This window comes from Cherax quadricarinatus, chromosome 39 (assembly GCF_038502225.1).
Source record: "Cherax quadricarinatus isolate ZL_2023a chromosome 39, ASM3850222v1, whole genome shotgun sequence".
NCBI lineage: Eukaryota > Metazoa > Arthropoda > Malacostraca > Decapoda > Parastacidae > Cherax > Cherax quadricarinatus.
This window is the reverse complement of record NC_091330.1, coordinates 4,354,883-4,374,319: the sequence shown is the minus strand read 5'-3', so window position 1 is coordinate 4,374,319 and position 19,437 is coordinate 4,354,883. Positions and strand designations below refer to the sequence as shown.

Sequence of the window (19,437 nt, the reverse complement as noted above, 5' to 3'; positions counted from 1 at the left end):
AAAATGCTTTCAAATGAGCTGATGTAGGTAACAGCTCTTAGCTTGCCAATAAAGTTAGGAATTCTTAACCTGTAAATAGCTTGTCAATAAAGCTAGGGATCCTTAACCTTGTCAAACCCTGCGTTAAAAAAAGAGAGTTACTCTAATCATTTTATATTGGTCAGGGTGGAGTCTTAGCTCCTGAACCCTCTTCTTAAGCTTCTTTCACCGTCATTACTGTTGCCTGGTCTCTTGAGCCCTTCCATATCTTTTCTTCAACCTCCACACCAACTTCACTACATGTTCCTACTACCCTTAGACTGAAAAAGCACTTCCTAACATTCCTGTGACTGGTCGGTGTTTAGTTTCTAGTTACATCACCTTGTACCTGGTCCTGGTATTTCGGTCAGTCCGTATTCGCGTTACCAATTAATTCGAGTATTTTGTATGTCATAATTATGTCTCCCTTTAGTCATCTTTTCCACTGTGGGCAGGTTTAATCCCTCCTAATAGTCCACCTTCTTAACCACCCTGACTGCAGACCTTTCCAACTTTTCAAGCTTCTCAAAATGACACTGCAGTTATTCGGCTTGAACTCCGACAGACACTTCTTTTACTAATGTCCCTTCAACCGGTCAATGTCTTCCTGGAGTCCACATTTGACCTCTCCTGCTTGGCCATTATCAGTTTCAGGATTATTGCTAGCTATCATCCAGATCGTCTAACAGCGTTGTTTCAAGTCTGTCTCCTGTCTCAAATCTCACCACACTACAACAAAACCATTATAAAGAGCTATTGTCTGGGACCCTTCCAAATTAAAATGAGTAAATAACACAGGAATTAATATAAGCAAAAGCGTGTTTTCCCCCAAGTGCTTGGGTTGCCACATAGCACCTTGGACATAGCTTATATACGTACCTGTGTGAAAGACGGAGGCCCAGTGTTGCTCTGGGTGCTGATACGTGCACACACACATACAAAGACAGACAGACAGATACACACACACACTCACACATATACACTCGGTAATCTCGCTCCTCCATGCAAACTCTTCGAAGTGCCGACATCATTTGCCTACCCGTTCAGTGCCATCCAAAATAGGATACTTGCGCACAGTGTTCGGATATGAAGCCGAACGATCGCTTGAAAGTAGCTTCGTTCAAGGGGCAGAAAAGTGTGTTTTCTCTCTGTTATTAGTAACTAAACGAGCTATAGTGCAAAGTGAGACTTGTTAACTCTCACGCGCGACCTTACGAGCGCTCCCATCGATCTGAGTCGAAGGTAAGGCAAGTTTTGTGTCCTTTGAAGCGGAGTTGTGCCAGGTGGTGTTGGTGGCATGCGTCTCACGCCACAGCTGGTCACAGACATGTGGGAATGTTGTGGCTCGGAGGGTCACTTCTGGTAAGACAGCTAGGGTGAGAGCGATGGGGATATACGCTTTCTTATTTGGCTCATCATGTGAGCGATGGGGGGACATAGTTGTCTTCGTTTGCTCACATTCTGAATGATGGGGAATGGGTTTTCTTCTTTGGATCATATTTTGAGTAATGGGAAAGGGGTTTCTGCTTTGGTTCACATTTTCTAATTGACTGAGATTCCTAATTTAAAGAAAATATTGTGCATGTACTGTATGCGTTCTTTATTTTAAGATATGTCAATTAACATGGTATGCAATTTTTTTTTGGTTGCACTAAAATTAGCTTTTGTAGCCCAACCTAACCTTGACGGAATTAACGAAAAGAAATTTTAATCCTTCCCAACCAATTTTGAGTCATTCTAAATTCAGCAAGGATTTAAAATGAATAAAATTTTGCTTATTGATTATATATATATATATATAATATATATATAATATATATATATATATATATATATATATATATATATATATATATATATATATATATATATATATATATAGTGTGTGTGGTGAAAATGACACACACACACACACACACACACACCAGTCCTCGTGACGCTTCAACAGCATCGATTTCATTTCTAAGAATAATAGGAATAATAATAATAAAAGAAATGTGGGGAGGACGGTGAAGGTAATTTACAACCGAACAGCGTGCCATTATCGAGTGACACTCTGACCGCTGGCTTACCATCTGTCTCCTTTCTTTCTCTCTCTCTCTCGTCCTCATATTTTTATCGTTTATTTCTTTGTGAAAATTAATGTTGGTCAGTAGGTAATATTTTTTTGTGCATTTTTATAGAACGTATGCATACAGGTGTGCGTGTTTGTGTAAGAATGCGTGTGTATATATGCGTGCATGTTTATGCATGTGCTAGTGTGTATGTGCGTGCATGTATGTGGTGTGTGTGCTTGTGTGTATGTATGCTTGCGTATATATATGAATATGCGTATGTTCTCGCGCGCGCGTGCGTGTGTGTGTGTGTGTGTGTGTGTGTGTGTGTGTGTGTGTGTGTGTGTGTGTGTGTGTGTGTGTGTGTACTCACCTAATTGTACTCACCTAATTGTGGTTGCAGGGGTCGATACTCAGCTCCTGGCCCCGCCTCTTCACTGATCGCTACTGGGTCCTCTCTCTCTCTCTGCTTCCTGAGCTTTGTCATACCTCTTCTTAAAACTATGTATGGTTCCTGCCTCCACTGCTTCACTTGCTAGGCTATTCCACTTGCTGACAACTCTATGACTGAAGAAATACTTCCTAACGTCCCTGTGACTCGTCTGAGTCTTCAGCTTCCAGTTGTGACCCCTTGTCCCTGTGTCCCCTCTCTGGAACATCCTATCTCTGTCCACCTTGTCTATTCCCCGCAGTATCTTGTATGTCTTTATCATGTCTCCCATGACCCTTCTGTTCTCCAGTGTCGTCAGTCCGATTTCCCTTAACCTTTCCTCGTACGACATTCCCTTGAGCTCTGGGACTAGCCTTGTTGCAAACCTTTGTACTTTCTCTAACTTCTTGACGTGCTTGACCAGGTGTGGGTTCCATACTGGTGCTGCATACTCCAGTATGGGCCTAACATACACAGTGTACAGTGTCTTGAACGATTCCTTATTAAGGTATCGAAACGCTATTCTCAGGTTTGCCAGGCGCCCGTATGCTGCAGCAGTTATTTGGTTGATGTGTGCCTCCGGTGATGTGCTCGGTGTTATGGTCACCCCAAGGTCTTTCTCCCTGAGTGAGGTCTGTAGTCTTTGTCCACCTAGCCTATACTCTGTCTGCGGTCTTCTTTGCCCCTCCCCAATCTTCATGACTTTGCATTTGGCTGGATTGAATTCGAGAAGCCAGTTACTGGACCACATGTCCAGCCTGTCCAGGTCTCTTTGCAGTCCTGCCTCATCCTCGTCCGATTTAGTTCTTCTCATCAACTTCACGTCATCTGCGAACAGGGACACTTCAGAGTCTATTCCTTCCATCATTTCGTTCACATATATCAAAAATAGCACTGGTCCTAGAACTGACCCCTGTGGGACCCCGCTCGTAACAGGCGCCCACTGTGATACCTCTTCACGTACCATGACTCGTTGCTGCCTCCCTGTCAGGTATTCCCTTATCCATTGCAGTGCCCTCCCTTTTACATGCGCCTGATCCTCCAGCTTCTGCACTAATCTCTTGTGGGGAACTGTGTCAAAGGCCTTCCTGCAGTCTAGGAAACCGCGATCTACCCACCCCTCTCTCTCGTGTCTTACTTCTGTTACCTTGTCATAAAACTCCAGGAGGTTTGTGATACAAGATTTGCCTTCCATGAACCCATGCTGGTTTTCATTTATAATCTTGTTCCTTTCCAGGTGTTCGACCACTCTCCTTCTGATAATCTCCATGACTTTGCACACAATACATGTCAGAGACACAGGTCTGTAGTTTAGTACCTCGTTTCTGTTTCCTTTCTTAAATATGGGGACTACCTTAGCTGTCTTCCATTTCTCAGGTAGTTGCCCAGTTTCAAGGGATGTGTTGAAGATTGTGGTTAGAGGCACGCACAGCATCTCTGCTCCTTCTCTAAGGACCCATGGGGAGATGTTGTCCGGTCCCATCGCCTTTGAGGTGTCAGGGTCACTTAAGAGCTTCTTCACCTCCTCCTCAGTTGTTCGTATGTCATCCAACACTTGTTGGTATATTCCCTCTTGATGTTCCCTTCTGTGCTGTCTTCCCACAGCCCTTCCTGTCTCTACTGTAAAAACTTCCTTAAATCTCCTGTTCATCTCCTCACATACCTCCTGATCATTTCTTGCGAGTTTTCCACCTTCTGTCCTTAATCTGATCAACTGGTCTTTGACTGTTGTCTTCCTCCTGATGTGGCTATACAACAGTTTCGGGTCAGTCTTGATTATCGATGCTATGTCATTTTCATACTGTCGCTGGGCCTCCCTCCTTACCTGTGCATACTCATTCCTGGCTCTGCGACTGATCTCCCTATTTTCGTGTGTTCTCTGCCTTCTGTACTTTTTCCATTCTCTATTGCACTTTGTTTTTGCCTCCTTACACCGTCGGGTAAACCAGGGGCTCGTTCTGATCTTCCCGTTGTTACTGTTGCTCTTGAGAATAAACCTTTCCACTGCCTCCTTGCATTTTGTTGTTACATATTCCATCATTTCATTTACTGTGTGTGTGTGTGTGTGTGTGTGTGTGTGTGTGTGTGTGTGTGTGTGTGTGTGTGTGTGTGTGTGTGTGTGTGTGTGTGTGTGTGTGTGTCTGTGTGTGTGTGTGTGTGTGTGTCTGTGTGTGTCTGTGTGTTTTACCTATGTCGTATACAGGGCCGTTAATGACCATTCACGGCAGAGGGTATTCAGCTGATGTATCTGGCAATATGCTCGGCACTATGCTGACCCCTTGACCTTTCTCCTTGAGTGAGGTTTATATTCAGTGAGGTTTATACTCAGTTTATATTCCTTGAGTGAGTTTATATTCAGTTTCCGATACTTGCGATTTCCCAGTTTTCATAACGTTGCGTTTGCTAGGTATAAAATCCCTTAGCTACATGTCTGATCAGTTTTGCAATATTTCGGATCCATTTGTAGATACCTCTTCTGTTATGTCATTCACATATCAGAAAAATAGTACTGGTCCCAACACCGATCCTTGCAGAACTTTAAATCCACTGTTGACCAATTTTGTGATTCCTTCGTTTCTCTCAAGTTCTTGTTCCAATCTCTCTTGAGGCGCAATATCAATGCCTTCCTGCAGTTTAAGAATTTACAGACAACCTTTCCCTCTTCTGCCTCATCTTTTATTTTCTCATATAAAGCAGGTTTGTGAGATAAGATCTGCGATCTCTAAATTCCTTGCTAATCATTTTTTATGAAGCCAAATCTTCCCAAGTATTCCAACACTCTTCTGAATATTTTTGTTTTGATTTTAATATTCAGGCTTGTTTGTAGTGGAAATCTGTTATGATTAGCAGCCTTGCTTTGGCCAAATGAGCTCTTCTTGCTGCTTCTGTTCTGGGGTTAACCACTGTTTTCTTGTCATCATACTCCTTAGTCTCCTGTTGGTGTGGAGGGTCCTAGACCACTGCTGTCCTTGCTTTGTTTGACTTCTTATTTATCAGTCATATCTTCAAACTCCACAGAATTCTGAACAGCAGTGCAACTTATTTTACCTTATTTATTTCTCCTTTTTTTCCTCTATGGTATCTTACTGAATAGTATTAGTAGTTGTGATATTTACAGAGCACGTTCATCAATCCACACCCAAATATCTCATCATATTTACTGCCTTCATACTTCCTTACTCCAGTCTGATGTATCCAGTCGCCCATTTTATATACATATAAATAAATATATATATATATATATATATATTGTCGTGCCGAATATGTAAAACTGGTCAATTAGCAAGAACTCATTTAAAATTAAGTCCTTTCCGAAATTTTCTCTTATACGTTTAAAGATATATTTTTTTCATTAATGTTAAAGTAAAAATTTTTAATTTTGCACCAAAAGAAACTTAGAAAACTTACCTAACCTTATTATAACGAGAGCAATTTATTTTAGCCTAACCCAATTAAATATATTTTAGATTTGTTTACAGTAATTTAATACTCAACAAACACAATCAAATATATTTTTTTCGTTAGGATCAGAATGATTTTGGCGAAATTATTGCATAAACAAATTTTCACTTGTCCTATATGGCAAGATGAGCGTTGCTATTTAAGCCAAGATCGCAAGTTCTGCCTATTCGGCACGACATATATATATATATATATATATACATATATATATATATATATATATATATATATATATATATATATATATATATATATATATATATATAGTACGCAGATCCTCCCAGATTGCTCTACCAGCTTTCCTATCCTCTTCCATAGCATCAAAAGAGTTGAAAAGACAAATTCTTCCTGATAACGCCAGTCACTCAGCAGGAATACAGGACCCTAGCTATGCCAGTGCCATCACCGAATGGGAGACTCTTGCTGCTCCAGCACCAAACCCTAGTGCAGCACTGGCTCAAAAACAGTCAAGCTAGGATGGCCCGATCGCTGAAAAGGTGCTTGCCAACATGCTCAGAGCTGCAACATCAGATAGGGAGACTGCCCGTCTCCAGGCTGTGAACGCACCTCACTCCGGGGACTTCCTCCAAACAGTTCCCATATCGGCAATGGGAACGCGACTCGACCCTCGAGCCGTATTGCAGTGGCTCTGCGTCTTGCTGCCCCAATTCACACAGAATATACGTGTATTTGCAGCGAAGCGCAAGCAGACCAATACGGTCTACATGGTCTTAACTGTTCCAAAACCAAGGGCTGGCATGCAAGACACAATGAGGTCAACGACATCATAAAGAGAGCCCTTGCTACAGCTGGATGCCCAGCCGAGAGGGAGCCCCGATCACCAGCAGTCAACAATACCCACAACCCAGCAAACCACCCCGACGAGATCACCATCTATCCTTGGAAGAATGGCAAGCTCTTAGCATGGGACTATACCTGTGTGTCCACACTGGCTGACACCTACATCCATCACAGTGTTGGGCTACAGGGAGGAGCTACTGACCACAGGGAGGAGTACAAGATCAGCAAGTACAGAGACATAAGCCAACAGTATCAATTTGTCCCAGTGAGATCAGAGACCTTGGGATCATGGGGAAAAAATGCCACACGTTTCCTTAAAGAATTGGGCTCCAGACTCATCGACACCACCAGGGACCCAAGGGCAGCCACTTTCATGTTTCAGCGCCTCAGCGTGGCCATCCATAGGGGAAATGCTTGCTGCATACTTGGCTCCCGTCCGGCTTCGGAGGAGCTGGAGGAAATTCATGATCTTTAACACATTGTACCATTGTATTCATGTTTGTGCTTTCTGTAAATGTATTCTGTTTATTAATAAATGTTCACATAGAATATAAAATATAGGGGGTGGTAGAAGAAAATATTCAAACAGCTCCGGGGAGAACCTTGAGTTTTCCCTGAGGTACGTTTATTGTCTTCTCTGAGGATGAGGGTCCCCATTCCAGCTATAGAGGTGGTACCTCCCTGTATATATATGTATATATATATATATATATATATATATATATATATATATATATATATATATATATTATATATATATATATATATTATATATATATGTCGTGCCGAATATGTAAAACTGGTCAATTAGCAATAACTCATTTGAAATTAAGTCCTTTCTAAAATTTTCTCTTATACGTTTAAAGATATATATTTTTTATTATTGTTGATATAAAAATTTATAATTTTGCACCAAAAGAATCTTAGAAAACTTACCTAACCTTATTATAACAAGAACAATTTATTTTAGCCTAACCCAACTAAATATATTTTAGATTTGTTTACAGTAATTTAATACTAAACAAACACAGTGAAATATATTTTTTTCGTTAGGTTCAGAATGATTTTGGCGAAATTATTGCATACACAAATTTTCACTTGTCCTATATGGCAAGATGAACGTTGCTATTTAAACCAAGATCGCAAATTCTGCCTATTCGGCACGACATATATATATATATATATATATATATATATATATATATATATATATATATATATATATATATATAGATATATATATATATATATATATCTTAATGAATTAAATGTATAGCAGTTGCTTTTATATAAGTAATGATTACCAGGGTTAAACTTAGGTTCACAGAGTGGAAATTAATGATTTAATCTACTGTGACTGGAGCTGGATAAATATTTACACGTGTGCGTATGCGTGTGCGCGTGTGTGTACGAGGAATATCGTCAAAGCTGGCAAATTTCATAAACACGGACATGCATTTGCAGATACCATCGCCGGAATGATATGGAATTTTTCTCATTACTTCCAGACCTCATGAATAATTCACACTAAGAAAATGTTTATTATATTTCACAAAAAACGTACCGCAGCAGTGTGTATATATATATATATATATATATATATATATATATATATATATATATATATATATATATATATATTATATATATATATATATAACGCCAAGTAAAGAGTTTAAACGTCAATTGTAATACTAACAGCCTTCGTTTCCTTGGTAAATATAATTTGTAAATACCCCTTTCAAAAAAAAAAAAAAATATACTTAAACTACTCGTTGACCTTAAAGAATAAGGTCATAATATTTTTTTTTCTATTTCCGTTCGCTGGTCAATAAGGCTAAGGCAGGGCAGGCTCTGCTGTTTTACTTTCAATTTTATATGCAGGGAAATTGAGCCGTTTGGGAGAGTCGTAAATTCTAAAATAGTTTAATATGACGCTGGCCCGTTTAATCTCGACCTTTTAGCCAATTCATCGCTGCTCGAGGTATCTTCCTAGCATGGAAGCTTTGTTTTGTTGTCTTTATTAGGTATCCTGGAAGGGAAGACGTTTTAAGAGTTTTGTGATTTTTTTTTGTTTAGGTATCCCTGAAGCGAGACCTTTGAGAGTTGTGTAATTTTTTTTAGGTATCCCCTTCGGGGTTACCTGAGTTTTTTCTTACTGCAACTTTTCGATTTTCTTTTGCTCGTATCTCGAGAACACCTCAACCTATCGGATTCAAACCCAGTACGATACACACACACACACACACACACACACACTAACCAAATTAAGATTTTTACATATATCAAACCAAGACTCGACTAGGCAGCCGCATCAAAACAAGCATTTATTTTGAGTAGGTTGGAAAGCTAGGTATCAGTGCACGCATTACGAAGACTCTTAGACACTTAACCTAACGTCACTGGAGCGAGGGAGGATACAGAGGAGACATGATCACGACATACAAATACATGGTATCGACTGAGTGGCAGGGACACAATGTTTGACATTAGTCTCGTAGGAGGAAACTACGACAGGCGATTTCGTTAGCTATAATGCTACTTAATATAGAAAAAAAAAATCTGTTCCGGGAAAAGCAACGGCAAGAGGGGAAATAAAAATGAAAGAATCTGGTTTAAAAAGCACAGTTGCAACGCAGGTTCTCATCGTGAGAACTCTACGTCTAGATCGAAACGTTATGTGGCAATAAAGACCTGTTGTGCACCGGGTTCATTATTTACTGTCGGCAGTGGACTACTGTGTCCAAGAAATTTATGTAACTCTATCCTATTTAAGTTGTGTTCTCGCAGTACAATGAGCTGAGACACAGATAGGATGATAAAGCAGGCAGGAAAACGAAGATATGCAAACGGGTAGAGAGAGAGAGAGAGAGAAAGAGAGACAGAGACAGAGAGAGACAGAGACAAGCTGCCTGGTACATGTATTTAGCCAGGGAGAGGCGAGTCACACAAACAGACAACAGCTAAAACACTTAGTGTTATGTTATTATGACAACTTTCTTTTCGTTATACGAGAGTTTTTCGGTGCATTTTGTATTCTGAAAAAAAAAGATAATTTGCAGCTCGCATATTACCCAGTATATTATGTGTAAAATTTAAATAATGTATTTCTACTTGGTTGAATAAAAGTCCGGAATTAAACTGTATTATGAAACACTGTAATGACACACACACACACACACACACACACACACACACACACACACACTTTGGGTAGGTGTAACAGGTAGGGCTCCACAAGGATCAGTACTGGGAACTGTACTCTTTCTGATGTACATGAACGATGTGAAACGAATGAGGGAAAATATAGACAGGAGAGGTAAAGGAAAGGTTATAAGGTGACCTGGATAAGCTGTAGGATTATCCTAAGTGGTTACTGGAATTCAATTCCGGAAAATACAAACTTATGAAAATTGGGGAAGGGCAAAGACGACCGGAAATGGAGTACAAACTCGAGGGACAACGCCTGGAAACTTCACTCAAGGAGAAGGACCTCGAGGGCGAGCATGTAATGAACATGTCACTTCAGGTTTACGTATACCAAATAGCCACTGCAACAAATGCGCATTAGGCAAATGTATGATTAGCTTTCACGAATATTCAAAGTGTCATCTACGACACTATTTGACGTATGTAAAGTTTATTTTGGAGTATGCAGCATCAGTATGAAACCCACACCTGATCATGTCATAAAACTGGGAAAAGGACAGAAATTTGCAACAAGACTTGTCTCAGAGGTCAGGAGTATGAGATGAGAGGAGACATTAAAGGAGCTACTGTAAACCTAATGATATTAGGAGACAAAAACCAACGGAAACATGATTAAGACATAGGAAATACTGAGAGGAACTGAGATAGTGGACAGGGACAAACTGCAAGAGAGGTGGGAAACAGGTGCACAAGAACACTGCTGGAACTTAAAAAAAAATGTTATTTGCTTATCAGGAAATATTCAACCTGAACAACTAAGCTCAAGAGACAGGATCCATGCACAGCTTTTAGAAGAGGTATGATAGGGCTAACTAAAGAGTAAACCCGGTGGCAGGAGAGGGAAGTACAGAAGCAAAAAATCGACCGCTATAACCACAAATAAATTAGTACAAATAGGTAAACACACACACACACACACACACACACAGTGAACATAATTTACTCTTTGTCTCAACCCCTATATACACACAAGAGCAGCCTCCGTTCCAATCTCCTCTGCCATCTCCTCTTCGTCCTCCCGTTCTTCCTCATCCTCGGTCTTCCATTCTGTTGAAAGATGCAATATGAGAAGACTGAGTTGCACAAAGTTTAGGATAGAGACATGAGCGGCTGCAGCAGACGTCACCATGGCAGTGCTCAGCAGACAAGCACAAGTAGCACAGCACTGCTGCAAGTAGGAGTGCTTCCCATTGTAAAGTTTAATTAGGAGGTGTACAGAGACAATTAAATGATCCGTTCATATGCTAATGAGTAAATCATTCATTCCCGTTAGGTATACACAAGCTTAATGAACTCTACTTCCTTTGTTCAATTACCGTCTAATTATAACGCATGAAGTCACTACCTACTACTTTTCGCTTTATATCTTGTTATAAATGTACTTCCTATCACTAATAATAATAATATAATAATAATATTATATATATATATATATATATATATATATATATATATATATATATATATATATATATATATATATATATATATATATGAGATAGAGAGAGAGAGAGAGTTGCTTAAAAAGCAACGTTCTTCTTGCCTAATAAGGTAAGCCAAAATTAATGTATGCAGTAATTTCGCAAAAAGCATTCTGAACCTAACGAAAAAAATATATTTCATTGTGTTTGTTTATTATTAAGCTGTAAACTTATCTAAATATATTTAATTGGATTAGGCTAAATTAAACTGCACTTCTTATAATAAGTTTAGGTAAGTTTTCTAAGGTTCTTTTGGTACAAAATTATTAATTTTTACATTAACATAAATGAAAAAATATATCTTTAAATGTATAACAGAAAGCTTTAAAAATGACTTAATTTTAAACGAGTTCTTGCTAATTAACCAATTTTACCTATTCAGCACGACATTATATATCGAACCGCACACTTAGTGACACAAGAATAACCCGTACTCAGCATTATAGAAATAAGGAGAATGTTTTCGGGTCAATCAGAGACCCTCTACCCTTTGTATATAACAAGCGCACACGATAAACGAGCACTACTGTGAGTCTACTGACTTCACACATCCACAACTCAACTGCTAAACTAGTACTTTTCCTCCACTTTCATTTTTCCAATTACCAACTCGGCATAGACACTGTCACCTCTACTACAAATAAATCTCCAGCCAGAAGCATAATTACTGTAGGAGTATAGACACTCCTATGCAACTACTGTGACGAAATCTACGAAATCTGCTTAGCAGTAACACCCAGAGAACTCCACAAACACATCTGAGAAATACACTAATTCCTCAACTAGCGAGCACCTGAGACGGTGTGCAAGTAACTACCAAGAACGAAGACACCTAGAAGAAACAGTGCTTTTATCTGTGCTCATCAGTGTCAAGAATTTCAACCAGAACGACAATTTCTACAATTTAGTTGAAACTGTTGGCCGGAAAACTGGAACAATTGGGAATTAATGTTAACTTGGCACACCCAGTATTTTATGTTTATCTGCTAATTAATAATGCCCACTGCGTGGGACGACACGTTGTCGGTATCTCATACCAATACCTATACAGCATACAGGCAACGACGCTGTAACTGGTGTATTATACAGTACAAACCCTATAACTCTTGTTGTATACAGAGATCTTTCAGCTGATGCGCTATACATACTTGTATACCGCATGCGTACCTATTCCTATAAAGGATGCAGTGTATAGTAACCCAGTAACTGCTACCGTATACAGAGACCGTGTAACTGCTGCAGTATACATGCCGAGACCCATCTATTTAAAGAATACATAGAGAGACCCTGTCACTGATACATCATTCACGTAGAGACACTGTAATAAAGAATACATGCAGATATTCTTTTTACTGCCGCAGTATGTGGAGACCCTGCAACTCTTACAGTATATATACAGTCTCTAGTAGTTCATGTATACGTGAAGACCTTGCAACTTGACGTGAGAACGAACAATATCGGAAAGACTAAGCTGAAGTCTCCGTTTCCAGCCTCACTGGAAAGACGGCATCTTCACGGAGCGAAACAGATAATAAACCACTCGCAGGAGGGAAGCTTTTTCTTGTACAAAAAAAACTTTAGTCAGGTATGAAAAGTCAAATCGAAAATACAAAGAGAAAACGGAGAAACGGAAACAAGATGTCGGGTAATCCTCGGACATCGTAACTTGAAATTGCTCGCATTTGTAAAGCGTCACAAGGAAATGATATTTCAAGCTGGAGAAGAACTGAAAGCGACGGAGAGGAAGGTGGTTCGAGTTCGGCGATAAATAAGCCCAAACACGCCGTCGAGGGGAAAGAGAAAAGTAATTCCGGAAGAAAAGATACGAATGTCCTCTGTTGAATTATTCACACCAGAGAAAGAAAGCTGAAATTTGAGTCACAGAAACAAACTCTTTGCTGTAAGAAGTTTTTTGTGAAATTTATCTAAAAAAATTATGATGCTGGAAATAAGTCTTTTGTGAGGATTTATTTTTACCTTTCAGGAAAGAGAGCTGAACCCATTGGAGGGTCAAACAACGCTGAAATTTTGGAAAAAATATAGAATAATTCTCGATATTTATAGCGAAGACAATGCTGGCCTCTTCTGTGGACTGTGCTTGGAAGACAATAGCCATGGACGTACATCCACAGAATCCTTCCCCACCAGCGTCAGGGAAGAAAGGGAAGAGAGAAGAACGTAGGGGAGGGGGTGGGCAAGAGGGAGGGGAATTATTTGTGAAATTTGTACAATGCAGATTTCATTTAACTACGGGCCTCTTCATGTATGGATATTTTATGACACTATATCCGTGTTGGTCCTGCAGCGCAAGGATTTCAGGCTCGCTATATCGTTCGCTAAGCGTCACACAGATTCCCTACCATTCGATACCATGATTCAACTTGTTTCGTTAAAACGCATATAAAAAAACACCTAGTTCTACGTCATTCCGATAATTTTTGAAAGGTTATTTTTTTACGGGACTGTTTTGCCAATTTAATTTTCAAATCGTAATTGCGTTTTTTAGACAATCTTTCCACGATTTAAGAAAAAACTAATTACTAACATTATTTCATTATCATTATATAAAAATGCTAATTCTGCAAGTGTTATGCAGTATTTATTTATAAGGTCTTCAAAGATTTGCTGCAAAATATCACATTACTGTCAGTTTCCGACAGATTTCCTAAAGTCACACCAGCTTCTTCATCTCGCAAATAATTTCCTCTGGGATGGATTGCGCTCCAGCTCGAGGAAGGACACAATGGAGGGGAAAAAACCATTTAAGAGATTCTGATCCCCAATAGAAAAAGAGGCCGGTGCCCTTTGGAAGATCCTCAATCGCATCACCCGAGGTAAAAGAATCCAATTCTCTTTAAGAAGAGTAGGGTTTCCTCACATGGTGCTTCATGCGTGATTGGCAGTGCCTGGTGTGGGATTGGCAGTGCCTGGTGAGGGATTGGCAGTGCCTAGTGTGGGATTGGTAGTGCCTAGTGTGGGATTGGCAGTGCCTGGTGTGAGACTGACAGTGCCTCGTGTGGGATTGGCAGTGCCTGGTGTGAGCCTGACAGTGCCTCGTGTGGGATTGGCAGTGCCTGGTGTGGGATTGGCAGTGCCTCATATGGAACCGGCAGTGCCTCATGTTGTAGGAAAGAAAGAGGTGAGAGACTGAATGAGCATTCTAACCTGCTAGATAACCTAGCAAGAAAAAAACAAATAAGACAAAAGAAGTCCAAAGTAAAACAATGTAAAAAGAAAAAAAAATTATGAAAAAAATTCTAGCCTAGACAATTTTTTTTATTATTAATTCAAATGCAAATTGTGGCTACCAGAGCTGAGGTGCCGACACAGCACAGAAAAGACAACTACAAATTAAAGAGGAGAAAAAAACAGTCGCCTATCAAACTGTTTCCAGAATTGGATCCAGGTATCATACTACGAGTCATAACGACAGAACCGTTAGCGACTGCGTCGTCGCCGTCGTCGTCGTCGTCGTCGTCGTCAGCAGCAGCAGCAGCAGAAGCAGTGATAGCGTAAAAAGCATCGGTAGCAGCGGAGGGGTAGGGGCCCAGTTTTATGGAGAGAAAGTAAATTTGTCTTAGAGTCAAGTTTTTTCTTAGAGCATATGTGTATCAGTGTTCTGTCAGTTGTCTTAGAACACAAGAGAAAAATCACTATTGCTATGAGTAGTAGATATTACTGGTTTGCCTAGTGTTGTATATCTGTTTTCTTAGCCATGTTTTCTTCCCTGTTCTCTTCTATACAGTGTCTTCATTGGCTTACATTTTAGAAACAGAGCGCGCAAAAGTGAAGCAGCTACGGCCAAGACAACAGACAGAACATAAAAAGGAAAAAACAACATTGCTATTTGTTGTCTTATAATACAATAGGCTATAACACGTATGGCTAATAGTAGCCTATGATCACAAATTGGAAGCCAGTATAGACAAGGGACAGAACACAAGAGGGAAGCCAATATGACGAAGTTGTCTCGGCAACATTCGCTTCCCTGTTGCTTTCAACCAGTTGGCCTGACCACAGCGGCTTCAATCTCTCCGAGAAGCAATACGTGTTCCATCAGGAGAGCGACTTAGGGCCGCGTAATAGGAAGAGCAAGTAACAAGGTAACCTCAGAGGCATCCCTCTTCATTAGCTGCCTTACCAACAGTAATGCAATCAAGCAGGCACTCCTCAAGCGGAAGGTGTTGCAGGGTCTGCCTTCAGAAGACGACGGTGTATACACCGAGAGATGTATAAACTGGAATGTATATACCCCGAGAGGTATAGCTGTGGATGTACATTGAAGGCTTACTCTGATCTCCAAATATGTCGATGATTGAAGTGCATTTGGTGGACGGATACCAGGTGAATTGTGTTCACAATCAACCCTTTTATTAGAAATTAGTCCTTAAATAACCTTGTGGTCCGTCCGGGACCATTATAAAGTTCCGTACCATTATAAAGTCAAGACTGAGTAGCTTTAAATCTTTTATAAAAATTCCAAATTCCTGGGAGGCAAGACTCAAAATTAAAACAGTCTCTTGCATAATCCAGGTCAAGTACAGAAAAATACCCTCAAGGTGGATTTAATATTTACTACAGACTTTGGAATTGTTTAGTGATTGCTGAGAGGCTTTGTAATTACAACACTTAGTTTACATACACGTTCTGACCAGCCACAGGTAAAATCTTATGGCCGTCAGTTGAGTGTGTATATAACTTCAGCATTATAGTTTGTGGCATACTTGATATGGTCGGACGGTGTTCATGGTTATATTTACAATTATATTTACAAACAGGATAATCGATTCCTTGCTGTATCCATCTGAAACAAAAGGAAAAACACAAGGAAGAGACCAGTATATATTTATTTTCAAGGTTCAACGCAGTACCACAGCTACATGCCAGTACCCCGATTAGAGTCCCCATAAATTTTATTTATTCATTAACAATCATTTATTACGCCTTGTGAACTACTAGTCTTTGGAGAGTATAAAAACAGATGCACTATGAAAGCTTCTGGGGTGTTGGGACAGCAGGGTCACAGCTGGCGCCCCTGTCGTATTTATTATAATTTTAATCACAGGGAAGCGCTAACCCGTAGGGTTATACAGCGCATGTGGGGGGGATGGAAGGTATTCAGGCTCAATTCAGGGAGCTGGAGCACAGATACAATTCCCTAGATCAAGAGCCCCTCACCAGCATCAAGGAACCTCCCTTGAGGGACCGCTCTCGTAAATATATCACAGAGGTGCTGTCTGTGAAATCTTAATGTTATATTATAATAAAAAATGAAGCGCTAAACCTACAAGGTTTTACTATTATAAACCTCGTACATTAGTGGCACAGCGTTGGTCATGTCTAGGAACCGTACACACAATTTTTTTTTTAAGAGGAGTTGTTTATATTCTGTAGAGTAGCAAGATTATTTAGTTGGTTGCCGTAGTTCTACCTGCATTGCATCACCCAGGTCGGTAAGAGGGTCTGGTAGCCAGGGTTCTGTCTTCTGAGGTCGGTAAGAGGATCTGGTAACCAGGGTTCTGTCTTCTGAGGTCGGTAAGAGGATCTGGTAGCCAGGGTTCTGTCTTCTGAGGTCGGTAAGAGGATCTGGTAGCCAGGGTTCTGTCTTCTGATGTCGGTAAGAGGATCTGGTAGCCAGGGTTCTGTCTTCTGAGATCGGTAAGAGGATCTGGTAGCCAGGGTTCTGTCTTCTGAGGTCGGTAAGAGGATCTGGTAGCCAGGATCTGGTAGCCAGGGTTCCGCGCGCTGGGGTCAGTCAGCTGTCCAAATATTTTGATCTTCCCAATTCTACAGTTCTCACGAGTTTAGATTTTTGTACTTCGGAGTGTGTTGACAGCTGCCGTCAAAACCCGAATGTGCTGATTTGCCCTTTCCCTCACTCTGCTGACCACTGGCCGGGTACTGGGTTTAACACACTGGCCTCTGTCTCTCTCTTGGACCCTCCAATATTCTCATCTTTCTTTTCCCCTAACTTACGAGTGCCTGTATCGATACACATTTTTTTTCCGGGAAGCTTTATCTTCCTCGGTGTTCAATATTCCATTTTCTCTTTCTTGGCTTACCGTCCTTCCGTTTTGCACAAATCTCTTCCTCCTTAATTTTCAGATTTTCATTCAGTGATAGGATAATTGACACTAGTTTATATATATATATATATATATATATATATATATATATATATATATATATATATATATATATATATATATATATATATATATATATATATATATATATATAAAGCGCTGCATATAAATATCTAGTTGTGGAGGCTCGGTCCTCCCGTTGTGTAATCGTGAAACAGCCACTAATCTGACAGTAAAGATGAATCCAGGAGACAATCCACCATCCTACGGACTCTTCATCTCTCAAGAATCTCAGAAGACCTGGCTGTCGGTAGAAGATCTTCCTCTCTGGTATGGAGCAGGTAGAGATATTGTTCTACTGGGTGTCTCTCTCTCTCTCTCTCTCTCTCATCCCTTCCCACAGGCCTCTACCCCCTTACCCTCTCTCCTCAGATGAGAGGCTGCGAATTTGGAGCTCCGCCACGGGATAAGGTGAGGGGAAAGGGAAAAGAACGAAAGGGAGAGAAAAGCCTAAAAGAAGGTGGAGAGATCCAAAGGACGAAAGAGGAGGATTAAGTGAGAAAGGAAGAATGTGCAATAAAGAATCTGAGAGGAGCGAAATCTAAAGCAACTAGAAGAGGAGGAAAACTGTTCTTTTCTTTGTACTGAATATTTTTGACGAACAATTCTGCAGCGTCGCGCCTGGAATGTGGTAGTTTCATCTTGGATTTAATGTCTAAGCTGCTTTTCCAGTGAACAAGGATCCGCCAGTGCAGTAACAGAGGAAGCCATTGATTACAATACTTTTTCACTAGCACACTGGTGAGGATATAATTTTTTTTAAAATCTAGACCCCCCGAATGAGCTGTAAGGGCGAGTGGAGTCCTGACACTGTCACGATGGTGGCGATGGAGTGTAACTCTTAAAGTGGATGCAAAATGCAAGTCAAAAGAATTAGGTCATATAACCCGATTTACACAAATAACCCGTACTTGAACCTTTTACAAAGTTATACTGTGACTTTGTAAATGATCCAAGTCGGACCGAACGTCGTGGTAAGCTCCTCAATTCTATGTGCGGGTTATTTGTGTATTGTTCCAGTCAAGGTATTGTCCATTTTTTTGTTGTTTATAACCAGATTTCTCTGTCACGAAAGGTCTCCTTAGTCAGACCTCTAGTCCAGCTCGGGTAAACCAGCTATCACTTCTGTCGTGGACCATTACAGTGACACTCAGACCATTGAGTCCAGTACGGTAAATCAATTGCAGCTACTGTCGTGGTACACCGAAGGACCATCGCTGACACCACCTTCATGTGTCCGTAGGCACAATCTTGCTGTGCCCTCACCATAGCGATGGCATCATTGAACGGACCAACATATGACAGAATTATCAAACGATTTTCCACAATGAATGAACCAATATTAATATATCTCGGTTCGTTTATTATTCTGTGCCGAGGAGGATCCCAGAGTGGCTGTTAAAATATTCCCACCAGGAAAAGGTGGATAATAGAAGAAAACATTCACCACCATTCTTTCCCTAATTGGCTTTTCAGATGGCCATGGATATCACGATCCAGTGATAACCCCCACAATCACAACATCAAAAATCCAAGCACTGTACTTACCACACTTAAAACTCAAGTCCAGCTGGCTAATTTCCTCGACTCCATAACAATTACCATGATCACATTCAGCCTTGCCTCCACTCCGATCTCACTAATTCATGTATATCTGACGGATGTCAAGGCCTCAAAATCTCCTTCAACCCTTCCCTCACACGTTCCCTACCCATCCTTCCTACCGACGCAGATTTATACACCTTTTAATCGACCTATCATTCATCACTCATTATACTTGAGTAAGCAATAATTCCCTCTCCCTCTCTTTTAATTATTCTGTTCATATCCCTACA

At 40.3% G+C, this 19,437-nt stretch overlaps 1 protein-coding gene and 1 long non-coding RNA gene across 2 annotated transcripts in view; one reads left to right on the top strand and one right to left on the bottom strand.

Moving 5' to 3' along the window:
• LOC138853760 (uncharacterized) overlaps positions 1 to 19,437 on the bottom strand; it is a 265,120-nt gene that overhangs the window by 115,288 nt on the left and 130,395 nt on the right. The window lies entirely within an intron of this gene.
• LOC128696283 (CCN family member 2-like) overlaps positions 934 to 19,437 on the top strand; it is a 183,299-nt gene continuing 164,795 nt past the window's right edge. Inside the window, exon 1 of the mRNA XM_053787456.2 lies at positions 934 to 1,260. The gene's annotated coding sequence lies outside the window, so the exon portion shown is untranslated. The remainder of the gene's footprint in view (positions 1,261 to 19,437) is intronic.